General features: G+C 39.8%; 1 protein-coding gene and 1 pseudogene across 2 annotated transcripts in view; one reads left to right on the top strand and one right to left on the bottom strand.

The window, feature by feature from the left end:
* LOC120475522 (ribonuclease inhibitor-like) overlaps nucleotides 1-16,771 on the top strand; it is a 457,326-nt gene that overhangs the window by 267,451 nt on the left and 173,104 nt on the right. The window lies entirely within an intron of this gene.
* LOC148997249 (uncharacterized) lies at nucleotides 2,374-15,174 on the bottom strand (annotated as a pseudogene).

Genomic DNA, 16,771 nt, shown 5'->3' with positions numbered 1-16,771 from the left:
CTTTCTCTGACTAATTTTCACTCGGCCCCAGCAGTGATGTCTACTCTGCTCCCACTGGAGCTCTCTTACTCTGGCTTATTTTCTACACTGCTATAACAGTGACGTCCCCTCTGCTCCCACTGGAGCCCTGTTTCTCTGGCTAACTTTCTACACTGCCACAGCAGTGTCGTCTCCTCTGCTCCATCTGAAACTCTTTTCTCTGGCTAATTTTCTTCACCGTCACAGCAATGATGTCTACTCTGCTCCCACAGGAGCTCCGTTTCTCTGGCTAATTTACTACACCGCCACAGCAGTGACGTCTCCTCTGCTCCCACAGATGCTCTGTTTCTCTGGATAATTTTCTACACTGCTCAAGCAGTGACCTCTTCTCTGCTCCCGCAGGAGCTCTGTTCCTCTGGCTTATTTTCTACACTGCTATAACAATGATGTTTTCTCTCCAGTACATCACCATTTAGAATTATTATTCCTGTTAAAACCCTTAATTGATTATTTCCTCTGTCCAGCAAGCTTGGTCTCCAAGCTAACGTCGCACGCATCAAAATTTATCCTCCAAGCGGTATCTCCCAGGACCCTTCAATCCTATATTACCGCTTGGAGGTAACATAAAGAAAGGAAACGATAAATATAACGTCTCTTATAACTTGCCTTCCCCCGATTTTTCTCTTTCCAATCAAATCTTTTATCTCCTATTAAAGGTTATTTGAGCGGCAATCCAGTTTTTCCCATAAACTGTCGTACGGCACTACTTCTGTGGAGTTAAACAATTCACAAACCCTGATTAAAGGGATCCAAAGATCCCAGCCCACCCGCCCCCGACTCCGGACACCCCATAACACTGGAAATTCTCATTAAATGTATTCGGCTTTCCGCATAAGCTACCAGCCCTTCAGTTCCACTCACACACTCAATGCCACGTTTAAATTACCCTTTTTCGTTTTTCTTAGACACTCAAAAAACCGCCATCACTTTATGAGCAGAGTGAGTGCTTTCCCAGAGGAGCCCTTACATTTTTCTCCTTCATCCAGCGAGCAGTTGGTCTCACAGCGGATGCAGTGTGAGAAAAAATCTCCTGGGCAAGCACTCAATTTTTCCACTTTTCAGTTTTCCTTCTTCCATCCAGCGAGCATCGGTCTCACAGCGGATGGAGTGAGAGCTTTCCCAGTAGAGCACTTAAAATTTTCTCTTTCATCCAGCGAGCAGTTGGTCTCACAGCGGACGGACATGAGAAAATTTCCTGGGCAAACACTCATTTTCCCCTCTTGTCAGGTTTCCTCTTTCCGTCCAGCGAGCATTAGTCTCACAGCGGACGGAGTGAGAGCTTTCCCAGTAGAGCACTTAAAATTTTCTCTTTCATCCAGCGAGCAGCTGGTCTCACAGCGGATGGAATACGAGAAATCTCCTGGGCAAACACTCATTTTCCCCTCTTGTCAGGTTTCCTCTTTCCGTCCAGCGAGCATTGGTCTCACAGCGGACGGAGCGAGAGCTTTCCCAGTAGAGCACTTAAATTTTCTCTCTTTCATCCGGTGAGCATTCGGTCTCACCGTGGACGAGAGTACGAGAAAATCTCCTGGATAAGCACTCATTTTCCTCTTTTCAGGTTTCCTCTTTCCGTCCAGCGAGCATTGGTCTCACATCGGACGGAGCGAGAAAATTCCAGGTAGAGCACTCATGTTTTCTCTTTCATTTCAGCGAATATTTGGTCTTACAGTGGATGCAGCGTGAAAACCTCCTGGACAAGTATACAACAACCACACCTTGTTCGCAGTCAACAAGGGCCATCAGTCCAGGCAGTGAGCCAACATCACGGGCCTCCCTGACCAAGCATCCAGGCCCCTTCTCGAGATGCCAGCCCGCCATTTCTTGGCACTCTTTGGGGGGTCTTTAGTCCGGCGGCTGTCCTCTGCTCTTTAGCCTTTTGGGGGGAGTACTCTGGGTTCGGGCAGAATTCCGAGCACGGAGCCCTCCCTCCGGACAGCACGCCAAATACGCATTGAATCTTACTCACTCAAAATTATATGTAAGTGTGAACTCGTGAAATGAAGTTTTGTTAATAACTAAGTTCGGGAGGAGCACGTTCAGATAATTAACACGAGTGGACGGCAATCAGCAACCAATGATAAGAGGGTATATATAGACTCAGCAGTCTTACCTCGATCCATTGGCAGTTTGCAGCATCCCTCCTCCACCCCTTCTCCACACTCCTAGTCCTGCACACTCCTCTTTCTAAAAAATCACTTACATACGGGGGGAGTACTCTGGGTTCGGGCAGAATTCCGAGCACGGAGCCCTCCCTCCGGACAGCACGCCAAATACGCATTGAATCTTACTCACTCAAAATTATATGTAAGTGTGAACTCGTGAAATAGCATAGGTTCAGGGTGTTTGCATGGTGTTTGCAGGGAAGGCACATGTTCTTTTTAAAACCACATGCAGTGTGTGACCATGATTGGCACACTGTGCACTGTGACCATGAACGCCACTTCTTTCTTGCGTTCTTATTCTTGTCGTCAAAATGGATGCGGCAGACACAGCACACATTGTCTCCATCTACCAAAGGAAAACCACAAATATTTTGGAAGTCAAGCCAGTTAATTCGAAGCAACATATAAAAGGCAGCTTACTCATTTGTAACTGTTGCCAAATGCAAATGTGGATATTGCACATCAATTAATCTCAGATATTGCTAATGCTCAATCATGTAAAAAAATGTACTGGACAACACCCTTTGCGCTTCTGAGATGTTTTTATACATTACTGCACGTTCTGCCTGGAATCTGCCCATTGAAATACTTAAAAGTGAATCTAGTTAAATGATGTTGTATCCTAAATGAAAGTATTGGAGGCTAATTTGTCACAGTCTAATGTTTTTTTTTTATCCATTTTAAAATGTTTTAGTCTATTCTTCTGTTTCCATATCTGTTCTTATTGTAGTATTGTAATCTGTTGAAACTGCTTATTTATATCCAGGCTGCTGCTAGTCTTGGCCAGGTCTACTATGAGGAAGAGCTCATTTGTTATTTTGTAACTTGTTAAAAGAGTAGTTCACTTTTAAAAAAAAACTTTTGCTGAGAATTTACTCCATAGATATCTATATAAAGGCTAGATATCTCGTCCACGCTGCTGGCCAATGGAGGTCGACGTCTGCACCTGGCGGCCATCTTGTCACAGGCAGCTCGCTCACTCGTAACATTGTGTGAATGGTACATGTACTATTAAAATAACCATAACTTGCTCAATTTTCTACCGATTTTCAAACGGTTTGGTTTGTTATAATCGTCAGAGATGTAGTTATGACACAGCCTACTTATGAATAATAAGTGTATAAATAAATAATCATCCAGATAATTATCGCCACGTTAATAACTTTTGTAAGAAACCAAACCGTTTGTAAATCCGTCAAGATTTCAACGAGATAAGAGTATTTGTGTTCGTGTTGACCACTTCGTCACCACGCCTGTGACATATGGCCGCCGGTGATGACGATAGAAACTCCGCCTTAAGACATCTAGCCTTTATATAGATATCTATGATTTACTCACCCCCATGTCATCCAAGATGTCCATGTCTTTCTTTCTTCAGTTGAAAAGAAATGAAGGTTTTTGATGAAGACATTCCAGGATTTTCTCCATATAATGCAATTCAATGGGAACCAAACGGATCAAGGTCCAAATGAGAGTTTCAGTGCAGCTTCAAAGGGCTTTAAACGACACCAGACAATGAATAAGGGTCTTATCTAGGACTCTTCGAGTTATGACTCGAAAAAAAGATTTGTTCATTTTGATGAACGAGTTTGAACAGGAGAGTCACGAACACTCATCACGGAACAGAGCAAGGCGAGCATTTGAGCTTATAAAACTTGAACTTTGTTATTTATTTTATTTTTTTTAATGAGCGATCGTTTCGCTTGATAAGACCCTTATTCATCGTCTGGTGTCATTTAAAGTCCTTTGAACAGTTTGTACTAAAACTCATTTGGACCTTGAACCGTTTGGTTCCCATTGAAGTCCATTATATGGAGAAAATCCTGGAATGTTTTCATCAAAAACCTTAATTTCTTTTCGACTGAAGAAAGAAAGACATGGACATCTTGGAGGACATAGGGGTGAGTAAGTTCTCAGCAAAAGTTTTTTTTTTTTTTTTTTAAAGTGAACTATTCCTTTAAGGCAATATATGGTATAACATTCACTTCCTGTTAAATAAAAATAACCACAATGTGGAAAGATACCTTTATCTGCAGTCATCACGATGGCTACAGTAGTGGCTGTTTCTGCGGACTCTTCCATCTGTTGTGCACCTAAAGTACATAAAACAAAACACGATAATAACTTTCTAAATACATTTTTTTAATCTTAATTACAAATTCATAATTCAAACTGTAGGCATTTATACTGTCAATAGTTAATTAGTAAATCATTAATTAAAAAAAAGTTCCATTATTTGCATCTAAATCTCAACAGCCAATTCAAAATGTAAAATTTCCAGAATTCCAACCGTATATATGCCGTTTAATGTCACCTGGATAAATATTGTAGCAATAAATTGTAATTTTCAAACAAGTGAGCTTTTCTCACTGTCAATGGAAGACTAAGACAGTAGTTTTAATTAAGCTTGAACTTAAGCAATACCAAAAACTGATTTGTAACATTTGGTAAAATGTATTACGATTACATGAAATACCATTTTCACACATGGCCTCTAAAATTTCCTCCACCGACTTCGTCTGGATGCCATCCGCTGTGTCTGTTGATTTGAAAAGATTAAACCATCACACAAAGGTGAACATTTCATCTTTTGATTAATTGTATTATTTCAATAATGTATGCAGTAGTCAAATGTGCTGTGAAATGACCAGGTACATATCTAGTTAATAATGCCTCTAAAGTTTTATGTAATATATTTATTTAAAGATAAAATAAAAACAACTCAGCATACCTTCTGCATCCATGTGCTCTGACATCTCCTCTCCCAAGTCAGTGGGGTTGCATTGTGCTTCATCTGATTGATATATTTAGAAAAAAAGAAAGAAAGACAGAAAAAACCCTTATTTAGCATGACCTTAACAAATAACTGGCCTTCCTGCAATAGTACTGGAGGAAAATAATGAATCACACAGCAGTGAATATATCAATGAAGGAATGTAATTTGAAGGAATTATATACATAGACTTTAATTAGTGAATAGTTTGATGAGCTTAAAAAAGATGAAAACCATTGCCAAGGGCCACATTCACTAGTCACAACTAATCATCTATAGGATATTCAGGATGATGACGAAACTGAGATATTGTCACATCCCTTACAAACTGTCAAAGACACATACAGAATCTATAACTTGAATCTGTTTCAATTAAATTTTATTTATATAGCATTAATTCATAACAAAATTTCTCTCACAGCACTTTACAAACAGAGTAGGTCTAGACCATACTCTTTATAATATTGTTAACAAATACCCAACAATTCCCACCATGAACAAGCACTACTGTAGGTGACGGAGGCAAGGAAAAACTTCTTTATAAAGGGGTCATATGATGGTTATAAAAAATAACATTATTTTGTGTATTTGGTTTAATGCAATGCGTTTATGCGGTTTTAGGTTAAGAAAAGCCATTATTTTAGACATTCTGTACATTATTGTTGCTCGCTATGCCACTCCTTTCTGAAACATGTCAAATTTGTATAAAGCTCATCATTCAGAAAAGCATGGTGTGCTCTGATTGGCCAGAAATCCAGTCCATTGTGATTGGCCCAAATACCTTATGCGCCTGATGAAAATATCACGCTTAATACCATATCTGGAACATCAGCTTTGTTATCGTTGAAATGACAAAGATGTAGTGAGAGCTCTCCCAGGTGCTATAAACAGTCCTCTGGAAATGCGCAGCACACAGTTGAATATTTGGGTTGTAGCTGGAACAGTGTTGTAAATAAAGCTTTGCACTGTTTTCTAATTGTGTCCTCTTTTAGAAAGCCAAACAAAGTAGTTGGACTTTTGCAACGAAAAACACAGAGTCTCCACGACATGCCGGCACGGATAAGAGTTATGCCTTCTTTGCGTATACATTTGGGCGGTGTTATGGAACTCTGCCCCCACATACTGACGTAGAGATTGAGTGTTTTGAGTGGAGATTGAGTGGGGGAAGTGTTTTAAGAAGGTGTGGCTGAGCCTTCCCTTTTACAAAGAGTATCTCTTAAGGTTTGAGACTCTGATCTTTGTAACGCTACAGATCTTATACATGCACAAACAGCTACATAACATAAATTAAATGACCCCTTTAAGAGGCAGATACATCAGAACCATGGCTCAGGCTGGGCGGCCATCTGGCTTGACCGGTTGCGGTGAAGGGACAGATAGAGATGCAACGCCCCAAAATTATACAAAGACTTACATGTAAGCCTATATATTATTCTTTAGTTAACTTATTTTCCCCACTTTGCATAGAGCCAAATGGTCTGCTAAAACACAAGTGGAGAAAGACACTGGTAATGGTAATGTCACTTACTTATTTCAAATGAAATCTCCTCTGCAGCTTTCAAAATTTCGACCAATTGGTTCCTTCCATAAAAGGAAGGCTTCCTGAGAGTAAGGCTTGTGGGCAGTCCAGATACATTAATGGTCATGCTCTGATTTACCAGGGACTGGTAGGGGAGCCTCCCAGTACCTCCGGCCTCCTCTGAAATACACAAGCACACATATGCATGCACAGATTACACAATGTTACACAGTTGGACAATTGTCACTCTCCCCTCTAGTTGATAGCCAGTGTACAGGCTGCAAACAGACATTTTGGTACGGTGTCAATCTAATGGTTGATGGGCACATTAGATAATTTATTCATTTGATAATAATGCCATGGATTCATGAAGGTATTAAAAGTATTTGAAGTTATGCTTACTATATTTTTGGTTGAATAGATCTTGCACTTTTCCTACCAGAACACTGACATGTTCTCTGGTACTGGGTGTTGCGGGTGAGGAGCTGGCTACAGATGTAACAACAGACAACAATAATTTCATAAAACTTTATGATGTATATTTGCACTATTACAGGCCTGAGCCATTTTTTTGTGGATTTTTATATAACCAATACCTTTGAAATGCAGTGCAAAGTTGTTCACTGTCTCCGTTGAATCAAGGAAATCAGTGGCTCCTTTGCTGCTCAGTTCAAACACCTCTAATGTGGACTTTTGGCGGTCAAATGACAAAATGGCTGTTTCCACACCCAAATCCTCAAGCTTGGACACCTTTACAATATTTAAAAGAAGAAGACAACCACAAAAATAGTAAATACTTGATTATACACAAAACCTACTTTTAAAAATTCAACACACACTGAAGAAACAACTCATTACAGGGCTTGGCAATATATGAAAACAGTGTTGTCACATGTGTCAAATATGTGGCCAAAGACCACCCAGGGATACATTAACTATAAATTAGTTGTTTACATAGAGTCCAAATGCAATCATTTTTTTTTTCTTCTCATAGTAATTTGTGACTCCGAATGCTTGACCACCTTGATGTGAATAGATTTCCAAACCTCTAACTTCAGCTTCTTAAGGTGCACTTTAATTCGGGCATCCCTAATCTCAGGGCTAAGGTCCTGTGTCTGCCCATGTGCCCTCAGTGCCGCTGACTCTTGAAAGTATTGTCACCGGGGTGACAAAAAAAAAAAAAGGCAGGCGGAACCTTTTATCATGGCCGAGTTTCTGAGGGGAGGGATTTCCGGTGTGGGACCCGGAAGACTCTAGTTCCGGAAAACTCCGAGCGGAGACGGAGAATTATTAGTTAATTCAAAACAGGTGCGGGACAAGACTATCGCGATCGCGATTGGGACACGTTGTCAGTTGGGAAGGATAAAAGGATATCTCATCTTCAACACAGGAGAGGAGTAAGAGGTGTGAGGCGTTTTGGCGGGAGAGCGCGGGAAATGGCGGCGGAAGGGAGGAAAGCATGGGGAGAATCATCGGATGATGATAATGAACAAGAAATGGATTATCAGGAAGTAAGGTATAATAAAAGGAAGAAAAAGAGCAGCATGGATGATGGATCTGATTGTGAACGAACAATTAATAAAGTAAAACAAACGAGAAGTGAAGCTGATAAAGAAGAGGAAAGAGAAATCAAGGTTCTAATTACTTTTGCTAAGCAGTCAGAACAACAAACTCATCCTGTTAAACTATCGAAAGCAATCGAGAAAGAGATAGGAGTAGTGAAAGCTGTAGCTTGTCTAAACAATGGAAGAATAATGATTAAATGTAAGGATGAAAAACAAAAACAAAAAATTCTGAAAATGAAAACGCTGGCAGGAGGAAAGATATCATGTACAGAAATAGGTAATGGAATCAGGGGGGTTATCTCAGGAGTACCTCTTAATGTAAGTATGGATGATATCAAAGCAAATCTAAGTGGAGGCACAGTAATCTCCACTCGAAGACTGCTGATGTGGAAAGACAACAAAAAGTGTGAAAGCATGAGTGTGATGATTCTGTTTGAAGGTAGTAATCTGCCCACAAGAGTGAAGATAGGGTTTGTTAGCTTCTTGGTGCGAGAGTTCATACCCCCACCTTTGAGATGCTTTAACTGCCAACGGATGGGACATACTGCAAATTTTTGTAAAGGGAGAATGCGGTGTGCAAAGTGTGGGGGGGAACATGAATATGACAAGTGTGAGGAGGGCGTAGTGATTAAATGCTGTAACTGTGGCGGTGGACATAGCGCAGCATACGCAGGATGTCCTGTACAACAAGAAGCCCGTGAAGTTCAGAAAGTGAAATCTGGGCAAAATCTAACATATGCAGAAGCTGTGCGTAAGGTAAAAGGAAAAAGTAAAGGTGAACCGAAGGTAACTAATGCACCAGGAAATAGGATAGAATCCTATTCTCAGAGAGAAGTAAATCATGAGAGGAATGAGGCAGAACTTCATATCACAGTAAACAAAATCGACTTTGTGGCATTCATCTGTGCGGTCGTGAATGGTACCTCACAAGTGGAAAAGAGATCTGACAAATTAAGGATTATTGTAGGATGTGCTAATAAATTTCTCAAGTTAACAGGAGTTTCAGCAGAGGAGGTGCATGGGATTTTGAAAGCGGAGGAGGGAACTGCCACGGATATGACTCAGAGTAATAACTCTTAGCTGTAAAATGTCTTTCCTACTACTACATTGGAATGCTAGGAGTTTAATAGCAAATGGGCAAGAATTTAAAAAACATATATCCGAAATGGATAAGGCACCAGACATAATATGCATTCAAGAGACATGGTTAAACTATTCTTTGGACTTTAAGATAAATGGATATGTAGTAGAGAGGAAAGACAGAGTAACAGGAAGAGGGGGAGGGTGTGCAACATTTATCAAAGATGATATAATATATAAGAGAATAAACACAAGTAATAATGTAGAATGTGTAAGTATAGGAATAATGGGAAGGTATGAAGAAATTAGAATTTCAAACTTTTATAATCCATGCAAAGAAATAAATAATAGTATTCTGGAAAATGTGATGGGCGAGGCACAGGGTAGAGTTATTATATGTGGGGATTTTAATGCACATAATGGTTTATGGGGTAGTAAGAGTACAGACAGTAACGGATTAGTTGTAGAAGAGTTTATAGAAGAACACTCATTAGTATGTTTAAATGATGGGAAATCAACAAGAATGGATACAGTTAAAGGCGGCTTGTCCTGTTTGGATCTCACAATAATATCAGCTGCATTAGCAGGTAAGTGCACTTGGAACGTACAAGAGAATAATTTGGGCAGTGATCACTGGCCAATAGTATGTGAAATTCAGAGTGCAGTACAAAAGCAAAGTTTTAACCAGTGTGCAAGGTGGGGATTTAGACAGGCAAGATGGGACGAGTTTTTTGTGTTGTGTGAAAAAAATTTCAAAAATATGAAGATGGAAGGGAATATTGAGGAGAGATATAAAAAAGTAGTAAGTGAAATTATTTTAGCAGCGAATCTGTCTATACCATTAATAAAAGGCAATGGAAAAAGAAAGAAAAATGTCCCATGGTGGTCTGAAGAATGCACAGTGGCAATTAAAGAAAGGAACAAGGCATTCCGGGTTTTAAAAAAGTTTATTACTCAAGATACAGTAATAGATTATCAGAAAAAAAGGGCAGCTGCAAGAAGGGTAATTAAAAATGCAAAGAGGAAAGCCTGGCAGGAGTTCTGTAACACAATTGGGAGAGAGACTGGAATGCATGTGGTATGGAGAATGATAAGGAAAATGAACGGTATTAATATTCATAAACAAGTTCCTGCAATTGAGGAAGATGGAAAGGTGGCCAGAACAGATAAAGAAAAGGTCGAAATATTGGCTAAAACATTTGCTAAGGTCCATAGCATTGAAAACTTGAGTGATAGGTTTTTAAAAAGGAGACAAGAGTTAAATAAAATGTGTATGAATGTTTGTAGGAAAAAACAAGAAGTTGATTGTAATATGGATGATGATTTTAATCTCTTTGAACTAAAGATTGCTATCAGCAATTCAAAGGATACAACACCAGGGAGAGACATGATAAGTTATAGTATGTTAAAAAACTTACCAGACGTAGCCATTAAAGCAATACTGGATGTGTACAACCAAATATGGAATGAAGGTACCTTACCCAAAGAGTGGAAAAACGCAGTAGTGATACCAGTAGCAAAACCAGGTAAAGATGTAACAAAATCAAGTAGTTATAGGCCAATTGCTCTTACATCTACATTATGTAAGGTGATGGAAAAAATGATAGTAAGAAGATTAAATTATTTCTTGGAGAAAAATGAGATTTTGTCTTCAGCTCAAAGTGGGTTTAGGAAGAAAAGATCTACAATGGATGCTTTGTTATTATTTGAAAATGAGGTTAAAAAAGCTTTAACAATGAAAGAATTTCTTGTTGCTGTCTTCTTCGATATTGAAAAGGCATATGACACTTTATGGAGAGAGGGACTTTTAATTAAGCTCGATAAAATTGGAGTAGGGGGGAGAATGTACAACTGGATATTGGATTTCTTGTTTAAACGTACATTTCAAGTTCGAATAGGGGAAGAAATTTCAACAATGCATGATATTCTGAATGGGACTCCTCAAGGAAGTGTAATCAGTCCAATTTTATTTAACATAATGATTAATGATATTTATGAAAGAGTGAAACCAAGTATAGGGAAGGCACTATATGCAGATGATGGTGCTGTGTGGAGAAGAGGTAGGAACTTAGGGAATGTAGTTAAAGGAATACAAGAATCAATAAATGAAGTAGAGAGATGGTCGGTAGAATGGGGATTGAAGTTTTCAGTATTGAAGACCCAATATATGGTTTTTACCAAGAAAAGGAAAATGGAACAAATTACTTTGAAATTATATGGTGAATTATTACAAAGAGTGACAGAGTTTAAATACCTTGGGCTTATATTTGATGAAAAATTAACATGGAATAGACATATTAAGAAAATTGAGAACAAGTGCAAAAGAGTAATAAATTGTATGACTTCTATAGCCAGATATGAGTGGGGAGCAAGGAAAAGTGCACTACTACATGTATATCAAGCATTGATACGGTCTAGTTTAGATTATGGGTGTGCAGTGTATGGTGGTGCATCAAAGTCAGAGCTAAAGAAGTTGGACAACATACAAGCTAGGGCACTTAGGATCTGCTGTGGAGCAATAAGATCAACTCCTCTAGATGCCATCAGGGTTGAAATGGGGGAGATGCCACTAGATTTAAGAAGGGAAAAGCTTACAATGATGTACTGGGTTAACTTGCAGGGTTGTAGTAAGAGCCATTGTACACAAGCAATTTTAAATGACTGTTGGGAATATAAAAAGAATAATGGGAATAGTTTTGGATGGAAGTATAAACAGTGGGTTGAGGAATGTGGGCTGGAAAATGTAGATATTTGTCCCAATATTCCATTAAAAGGGGTATCAGTGTGGAATATACCTGAGCCTAATGTTGAAATGAGATTGCTGGAGGATAGGGAGAAAGCGGAAGGAAGATATACTAATAGGCATGAAATTAATGCTTTTATGAGAGAAGTTTTTTATTCTTGTATACAGATCTATACAGATGGATCTAAAGACCCAGTAGAACAAAAAGTGGGAGCAGGAGTATATATTCCAAAATTTGAGACTAAAATAAGTTTAAGGTTGAGTGACAAAATATCTGTATATTCATCAGAATTAACTGCTATAATTGTAGGATTGCAGTGGTTAGAGCAGACTAAGCCAAATAGGATGGCGACTGTAATTTGTTCAGATTCTGCAGCAGCACTTAAAAGTATACTATCAACAAAAACAGACAGAGAAGACTTGATGGTAGAAATTTATACATTATTATATAGGCTGAACATAGAGGGGATACTTGTATACTTTTGTTGGGTACCGGCACACATTGGGATAGTAGGAAACGAAATAGCGGATAAATTAGCAAAAGAAGCATTAAGGAAAGACTTGATAGATATTAAGATACCTTTAGGAAGAAATGAAGTCAGATCAATAATTAATAGAGAAATAATAAGAATATGGCAACAAAGATGGGAAAGTAGCAGTACAGGTAGGTGGCATTATAATATTGTAAAATCAGTAGGGATAAAATATTCGTGCTATGGAAGACATAGAAAGGAAGAAGTCATGATTTCTAGATTAAGGATGGGTCATACAGGTTTAAAATCAACACTGGCATTAATGGGAAAGCATGGAAATGGTATGTGTGATGAATGTGGCATACTTGAAACAGTAGAACATGTGTTTTTTAAGTGTAGTAAATATGAAGATCAGCGTAGGACTCTTTTTAGAAATATAAAGAACAGGCCAGTGAGCATTATGGACCTATTGGGAAAGGGTTTGAGTGATAGAGAAAGGTTTAAGGAAGTGATAACCTTTTTAGAGCTTACAGGACTAGATCACAGGATCTAGCCTGAGGAGGAGAACAAGTTTCTGATCATCCTGAGGTTTGAGGAGCTCAGTGTAGAAGCTGGAGGAGCTGAATACGCAGCGTCAGCTGATACACGAGCTCTGATACTATGGGATGATTTTTTTTTTTTTTTTTTTTTTCTCCTCCTTCTTAATCAGATCCATTAATCATGTGCGTAAGGTATACAGTAGGTGGCGGTAATACTCCAAAGGAGTGAACGGCCATGAAACAAAAAAAAAGAAGAAGAAGAAAGAACACAGGAGAGGGGAGAGCAGAGGAGGACTGACAGCAGGAAGAGGAGGAAAGGATGGACAACACATGATGAAAGGATGAAAGGAGGAGGGAGAGGAAGGAGAAGGAGAAGGAGAAGGAGAAGAGAAGAACCGTGGTGGATAAGAGATAAGTGCTGTTGATGTTTGGACTGTAATACGAGAAATCTGTTTGGAGGATGTGATGAGACTTCATGAGGTGTAAATCTGTCTTTTTGGAGGAAGTTTGAATGTCCCACGCTTTATTGGAAGAAGTCCAAGAGATTGTAGTGCTGTGCAGTGGACCAGATCCCCTGTCTACGCCCTAGTTTGTGAGTGACAAGACTTTGCAGTGTTGTTCATTAAATCACGTGTGCCGATTTGTGTGAATTACAGTTAAACACGAGTGGAAGTGTAATGCAGTGACATCGGGGAAACGGTTCTGGCTGTGGATATATCGCCCGCATCTCATTGGATGGAGGAAGTCATCTAGTGGTGAAATTCTTCTTTTCTCCTCTTTAATCTCTACGTAGGATTGTGAAGTCCAGTCTGCTGTTGAATTGCCACTCTCTGCCTGCATGAGTCAGCTTCGTTGTCGAATCCTCACTCCTCCCCGTCCATCTGGACTCTGTGAGTAGCGCCAGTTATGCTGTTGAACCCTCATCTTTATCTCTCTGTCTGCCTGAACCCTGTGAAGAGAGCCAGCTTTGCTGTTGAATCCTTACTCCTCCATGTTCTGCTGGATCCTGTGAGTAGAACCAGTTAAACTGTTAAATTCTCATCTGTACTCTCTGTCTGCCTGAGCCCTGTGAAGACGGCCAGCTTTGCTGTTGAATCCTCACCTGTCTTCTGTCGGCCTGGGTCCTGAGAAGAGGGCCAGCTTTGCTGTGAATCTGAGAGAACCAGTTATGCTGTTGAATCCTCACCTGTCTTCTGTCGGCCTGGGTCCTGAGAAGAGGGCCAGCTTTGCTGTGAATCTGAGAGAACCAGTTATGCTGTTGAATCCTCACCTGTCTTCTGTCGGCCTGGGTCCTGAGAAGAGGGCCAGCTTTGCCGTGAATCTGAGAGAACCAGTTATGCTGTTGAATCCTCACCTGTCTTCTGTCGGCCTGAGTCCTGAGAAGAGGGCCAGCTTTGCTGTGAATCTGAGAGAACCAGTTATGGTGTTGAATCCTCACCTGTCTTCTGTCGGCCTGGGTCCTGAGAAGAGGGCCAGCTTTGCCGTGAATCTGAGAGAACCAGTTATGCTGTTGAATCCTCACCTGTCTTCTGTCGGCCTGAGTCCTGAGAAGAGGGCCAGCTTTGCTGTGAATCTGAGAGAACCAGTTATGGTGTTGAATCCTCACCTGTCTTCTGTCGGCCTGGGTCCTGAGAAGAGGGCCAGCTTTGCCGTGAATCTGAGAGAACCAGTTATGCTGTTGAATCCTCACCTGTCTTCTGTCGGCCTGGGTCCTGAGAAGAGGGCCAGCTTTGCTGTGAATCTGAGAAGACCAGTTATGCTGTTGAATCCTCACCTGTCTTCTGTCGGCCTGGGTCCTGAGAAGAGGGCCAGCTTTGCTGTGAATCTGAGAGAACCAGTTATGCTGTTGAATCCTCACCTGTCTTCTGTCGGCCTGGGTCCTGAGAAGAGGGCCAGCTTTGCTGTGGATTCCGTACTCTTCTCCGTCCATTGGAATCCTGTGAAAAGAGAAACTGTTCTGCTGTGAATTCGAGAGAACCAGTCCAGCTGTGAACCCTCACCTGCTCTGCCTACCTGAGTTTTGAGAGAGCCAGCTATACGGCTGAAACTTCACCTTCCTTCAGCTGGCTGGAGGCCGTTTTAACTTAATTTATTCAATAAAGACTCTGTGATTTTCTCTAACTGATTTGGCCTCCGTGTCCTCTGTGGTGTTGGCTCCTCGCGGTGGTACGTGTGTCGGGGGTTGGGACGGCCGGTCATCCGGCGTCCGGCCTCCCCCGTGACAGTATTTTTGCTTTTCATCTTCACTCAATGAGGCCCACCTGCCCTTAATGTCATTCATTGTGCCTGAGGAAAAAAATAGATGCACAGAAAGCTTCACACTTTAGATTCAGCCTCCCTTTTTTGAAGTAAATTCATAAAACGAAAATCTGTCCAACACTGGTTTTTCATTAAATGTTCTTACCTGAAAATACCAAGCGCGAAATATCATCATACGGTTATCTCATAACGTCACGCAACATTAAAACACATTTTATGTATTGTTTATGTATTGTTTTCCCTTAATGACTAATTAATTACCGTTTAAATGCTCGTTTTTTATCATTTAAATGCTCTTACCTTATCAAAAATCAAGCGCGAAATATTCCAACGTAGCTGCGTCATTCAGTAGACTTCCGATTACCGGCGAGCTGGATTCTGGGATTGGAGCTGGAGTCTTCTCCTGTATTTGTCGGTGATTAACCATGTGGATGGATGATAACAGCCTTCTGAGCCTACCAGTAGGCGCAGCAGGCCCCTACTGGCCCATATATATGGAATGATAACCACTGATAACGCCCATTCAATCGAGTGATAACATTCGAAGCGGGTGTGCAATGCAGGAACAGCTGAGTTGACTTTGACCTGAAAACAAGTTTATATACTTTTATAATATTTATTGCAAAGTATTTTATAGTTACTGTACAATTAGAATATTAAATGAACTCATGAAAACTATAAGAACATGTCATGAATGTCAACTATGTTACTCTTGGTCAACTAAGTTACCTTTGCAGAGTAACATAGGTGACTGGTAACCTAGTTGACATTTTTGCTGTTTTTAGGGATAAAGTCAAAATGGTTGCCTAGCACCAGACACCACATGGCATTTTACAGAGAGGTTCTTCTGAATATTATATGCACAACTGAGTAAAATTGAAATTCAAAGTTATTTATGAATTCATTGTAGTAACATTGTTGACATATGATAAGTACGCATTTGCCCCAAGCACTACTTTAGGTGAAATAATTGAAAATGTGGAGAGAGAACATACCTTGGAGTCTTCATAGGTTTCTCTTCAGGAGGAAATGACATCATGTGGAGCAGGTCATGTGATTTGAAATACACACTCTTCCTTGAGAGGTGTATTTGCTATGGGTAACTTAGATGACAGTGACTTCTCGGACACATATTCAATTTGTCAATTTCTATTGAAAATGTGACATATTGCCCAAAAAGACACATTGTTCACAATTACCTCAACTTAATGTAAATAATATAATTATAACTGTTTTTGAATAAGTTCTTTAAATGTTTTTTTAGGTAATGAGATTGTGGTTGTAATTCATTTCGGACGGTTATTTAGTTGACATTTTAGGGATATCTAGTAAATTTTTATAAATAAATTATTATTTCCATAAAAATTAACTATGGAATTTGTAAAGACAAAATCATGAAGAACACTGAAGACTTTTAAAATTTTATTTTAGTGAGCATGTTTGCGAGATAAATCTCATGGACATGAAAACTCCCATAATTATATATTGACCCATTACATTATCCATTACAGTCATTTGCAATTATTAGGAACTTCATATTGTATATTAAGCGAGATTTAAATGTGAAGTTACAGAAGGCTGTTCTTCTGCGACTCTGAACAGAAGAAGAATCTGACTGA

This window comes from Pimephales promelas, chromosome 2 (assembly GCF_988280905.1).
Source record: "Pimephales promelas chromosome 2, fPimPro1.hap1.1, whole genome shotgun sequence".
Classification (NCBI taxonomy): Eukaryota; Metazoa; Chordata; class Actinopteri; order Cypriniformes; family Leuciscidae; genus Pimephales; species Pimephales promelas.
The sequence above is the reverse complement of the archived record's forward strand: the minus strand, read 5'-3'. Positions and strand labels throughout refer to the sequence as shown.